Source organism: Grampus griseus (genome assembly GCF_964374135.1).
Source record: "Grampus griseus genome assembly, chromosome: 19".
In the NCBI taxonomy this organism is placed as follows: Eukaryota; Metazoa; Chordata; class Mammalia; order Artiodactyla; family Delphinidae; genus Grampus; species Grampus griseus.
In genome coordinates, this window is record NC_139013.1 from 4,335,653 (window position 1) to 4,340,859 (window position 5,207).

Below are 5,207 nucleotides of genomic sequence, written 5' to 3' on the forward strand. Positions count from 1 at the left end.
AATCATGCCTCCTCATGGACACCTCCTCCAACCAGCTTTTCTTTCTTTTTTTTTTTTTTTGCGGTACGCGGGCCTCTCACTGTTGCGGCCTTTCCCGTTGTGGAGTACAGGCTCCGGACGTGCAGGATCAGCGGCCATGGCTCACGGGCCCAGCTCTCCGCGGCATGTGGGATCCTCCGGGACCGGGGCACAAATCCGTGTCCCCTGCATCGGCAGGCGGACTTTCAACCACTGCGCCACCAGGGAAGCCCCCAACCAGCTTTTCTAAAATAGCAATTCATGATATTCACCTCCAAGCTGTGTCTTTATACTTAATATGTACAACGAGCTGACATTATAAGCTCATTTGCTTATTTCTTTATCATCTGTCTCCACAACTAGAATGCAAGCTTGGTGAGGGAACGACATTTTCTGTTTTGTTCAGGGATGTGTGTGCCACTGCCTTGTCCATCACAGACGTTCACACAATAAATGAATCAGATGTTCACACAGTAAATGAATCTGTCAAGTGAAAAAAAAATGATCAAGTCTGGGAGAACACTAGAAACGGAGAGAAAATCCCTGTGAATGTGTATCTGTGTTATGATAATTTTACATTTGAAAAACGAAAACAGGACTTCCCTGGTGGCTCAGGGCCACAACTATGCAAGCCCACGCGCCTAGAGCCCGTGCTCCGCGACAAGAGAAGCCACCGCCATGAGAAGCCCGCGCACCGCAACGAAGAGTAACCCTTGCTCGCCACAACTAGAGGAAGCCCGCGCTCAGCAACAAAGACCCAGCGCAGCCAAAAATAAATCAGTAAATAAAGTAGTTTTTAAAAAGATGAATTAAAAAAAAAAAAAGGAAAGAAAGAAAAACAAGAGCAAACCTCTACTTTTAGTAACACCCATTGTGAACCAAGCAGAAGCCTTTGGGAGGCATTTCAGAGGTTAATCACAGTCGCAGAGTGCTTGGGGTAGAGTGGGCTTGGAGTGACACAGCCCTCTTTGGGAATATTTTCTCAGGCATCTTTGTGAGTTCTGTCCTGGTTTTCTCCTTGATTATCTTGTATTTCCTTCAGGGTTCGGTACATTGTGTGGATCAGAAATCCAGTTAAAAAGTGTGAGTTGGGCTTCCCTGGTGGCGCAGTGGATGAGAGTCCGCCTGCCGATGCAGGGGACACGGGTTCGTGCCCCGGTCCGGGAAGATCCCACATGCCGCGGAGCGGCTGGGCCCGTGAGCCATGGCCGCTGAACCTACGCGTCTGGAGCCTGTGCTCCGGAACCGGAGAGGCCACAACAGTGAGAGGTCCGCGTACCGCAAAAGAAAAAAAAAAGTGCGAGTTTGTGTTTTTTTGCCTGACCTACCATCTACATTCAAGCTTTCCGAGGATGGCCATTCCTTTTTTAAAATAAATTTATTTATTTTTGGCTGCATTGGGTTTTCGTTGCTGCGCACAGGCTTTCTCTAGTTGTGGCCAGCGGGAGCTACTCTTCATTGCGGTGCATGGTCTTCTCATGGCAGTGGCTTCTCTTGTTGCAGAGCATGGGCCATAGGTGCGCAGGCTTCAGTAGTTGTGGCTCCTGGGCTCAGCAGTTGTGACTCCCTGGCTCTGGAGCGCAGGCTCAGTAGTTGTGGCGCAAGGGCTTAGCTGCTCCGTGGCATGTGGGATCTTCCGGGACCAGGGCTCGAACCCGTGTCCCCTGCATTGGCAGGCGGATTCTTAACCACTGCGCCACCAGGGAAGTCCAGTATGGCCATTCTTAATAATATTGGTGATGGAATGTACATGATAGAGAAGAGAGAGGAAGGTATGAAAGATGAGATTCCAAGTGTCAGGAGTGTGCAAATGTGTGTTTGGAAGTGCTGTTGATTCACATGGGTGAGAAAACATGGATGTGCCTTTAGAGGGGAGCAGAGTCATGAGTTTTAATTTTGAGTTTCTGAAGGCACCTTGTAAAATCTTGGAACCACTTAACTAATTGAATTATTCAATACACTTTCCCGAGTGTCTGTCAAGCTCCAGGGTCTGCCTGGGCTCTGAGGACACACATATAAACCATTCAGTACATATATATTTTAATCATGCCACTCACATCCTGTTTACTACTCCAGCCTCTGTTTTCCCATCCAACAAATCCCTCGGAAGGTTGAAGAAAGGGGACTGTTTCTATATCTGGGTACCGCTGTCTTTATGTCAGAGACTGTCCATCTCTATTTCCTTTTATCCAAAAGAGCAATTCAGCCTTACAAATCACTACTTTATTGATGGATGGTTAAAAAAAAAAAAAAATTCCATGTGAGAAAGAAAAAAAAAGTAAGGAATTGCAATAGGGATTGTAAGGGAAGCAAACTTTTATGCTTTTAAGGTTCTTGCTGGCGGTTCCTGAGAGTTAAATTGACATAAGTTGGACCAGCAGGAGGAAAACATACACATTAAAAAAATACAGAATGCTTCATAATGTTGCGTGTCACCCATGCACAAGGCCTATGCTAATTTACTCTGTATCATTCTGTTCCGATTTTATTACCCATGCTGTGGAAGCTAGCTCCATGCAAATTTATTGAATACAAGTTTTACATGACACGGGAGCCTTCACCAGGACTCAAGACGCAAGGAGATGGCAAGACTTACTTGCTTTTTTTTTTTTTTTAAATCAGTAATCACTTTTTTAAAAATTGGAAAGTATAGTTGATTTACAATGTTGTGTTACTTTCAGGTGTACAGCAAAGTGATTATACATATAGGGCTGGCCAAAAAGTTCATTTGGTTTTAAGGAAACAGACACATTTTTCATTTTCACCAAGAATTTTATTGAACAATGTATTCACTAACTGAATGCACTTTTTGGGCCAACCCAATATCTATATATTCTTTTTCAGATTCTTTTTCATTATGGTTTATTACAAAATATCAACTATAGTTCCCTGTGCTATACAGTAGGAACTTGTTGTTCATCTATTTTATATATTGTAGTTTGTATCTGCTAATCCCAAACTCCCAATCCATCCCTACCCCCCTTTCCTCCTAAATTTTTCTGTGTCTGAGTCTATTTGTTTTGTAAATAAGTTCATTTGTGTCATTGTTTTTTGATTCCACATATAAGAGATATCATGTGATAAAGCCTACTTGCTTTTACATTGGGTTATATAAGAGACGTGTCTAGAACTCTCTCATTTACAACTTGTATTAAATAAATTTACATGGTTTTCTCAGCTTCTCATCCTTAATGACAAGAATGTGACTTCCTTCTGAATAAGAATCATCAGTCATCTGGGAATTTCACCTTCCACTTTTAGGAAAAAGAAGGAAGGTCAGAGTGTTTTTCCTGTATTTGCGGTTTCAGGTGCCTTTCACGCTAAATAGTCAGTATGCCAGAGCTGCATAGTTTGGGGTGGCCTGTAGTAAACTCCTTCAGGGTGAAGACTTTCTCAATAGGGGAGACGGACTGAGCGCATCTCCAGTTATAACAAGGAGAAATGGGGATTTGCAGCCACAGTGTATAGTGAGGGGATCAGTGGATGGAAAATCACTGAGAACAGTTCCAAAAGTGGAATTCTGACTTAAGGAGTCTAATAGGATTCTCGTTAAGGCAGGTCAAGGACTTAGACATTAAATGGAGGGATGAGAAACTTGATCAGATATCAGAGGTGATCAGATATCAAGGGTGGGGGAAATGATTTAGTCGAATTCTTTGCTAAGAAGGGGCTTGGGCATGTGGAAGGCAGGCCCAAGACCAAGGTCAAGGTCGTTATTCCCTCAATTACAAATGCGACCTGGGGGGTGAACGGAAAGACTAGGGGGCCAGAGCTGGGGAAATTGATGCAAAAGTAAAGGGCAATGGAGGCGGGAGTGGGGGTGGGAATCTGAAAGGGAAACCGGGACTTGGAGGCAAGAATTCCTCCCTCCTCAGCAGGAAAGACATTCACACCCTCATTCAGTGCAAAGAATGAGATTTGACAGCTGCTTCAGAGAGTATTTTGAATATCAACAGAACACAAAGAGTAGGCATACATCTGTTAACAATGGTAAACAAACTTAATTCTATTTACTATGAAAGCCCTAGGGGTGGGGATTTGGGGGGGATGGGACATACTCTCATTCTTCGGATTTCTAAGAAATTACCGATCCAGAACAGTAGGTTTTTTTTTTTTTAATTTTAAATTTAATTTTATTTATTTTTTATACAGCAGGTTCTTATTAGTTATCTATTTTATACATATTAGTGTATATATGTCAATCCCAATCTCCCAATTCATTCCACCCCTCCCCCCCAACCCCCGCCGCTTTCCCCACTTGGTGTCCGTATGTTTGCAGTAGTTTTTTTAAATAAACTTATTTTCTTTAAGACACTTTTAATTTTACAACAAGTTTAGATGTACAGCAAAACTGGAACGAGTACAGAGTTCCCATCATACCCGCGACCAGTTTCCCCTGTACATTAATACATTCTTAGTCCAACAAGGACCTACTCTATAGCCCAGGGAACTCTGCTCAATACTCTGTAATAGCCCAAATGGGAAAAGAATTTGAAAAAGAATAGATACATGTAAATGCATGATACCTGAAACTGCTGAAAATGCTGTATACCTGAAACTAACACAACATTCATAATCAACTATACTCCAATATAAAATAAAAATATTTTAAAGAATACATTTAAAAATACATTATGAATACATGAGTATGGCAAATTTGTTACAATTGTTACCAATATTATTATTATTAGCTGCAGTTCATAGTTTATTCAGATTTCCTTAGTTTTTTTCTTTGTTTTTTCTTCTTTTAACCTAATGTCCTTTTTTCTGTTCCAGGATCCCATCGAGGACATCATACTACGTACAGTTGTCACGTTTTCTTGGGCTCCACTGGGCTGTGAGGCTTTCTCAGACTTTCCTTATCTTTGACAACCTGGACAGTTTTGAGGCATTCTGGTCAGGTATTTTGTAGAATGTGTGCTTCAGTTGGGATTGATCTCTTGTTTTTCTTATGATTAGACTGTAATCATGGGTTTTGGGGAAGAAGACCATACATTTCAGTGCCTTCTGATCACATTTCAAGGGTACATCCTTTTTTTTTTTTTTTTTGGCCTCTCCACAAGGCTTGTGGGATCTTAGTTCTATGACCAGGGACCGAACCTAGGACCTCGGCATTGAAAACTCGGAGTCCTAACCACTGGACCGCCAGGGAGTTCCCTTAAGAATACGTACTGATCCAAGACGCTCTC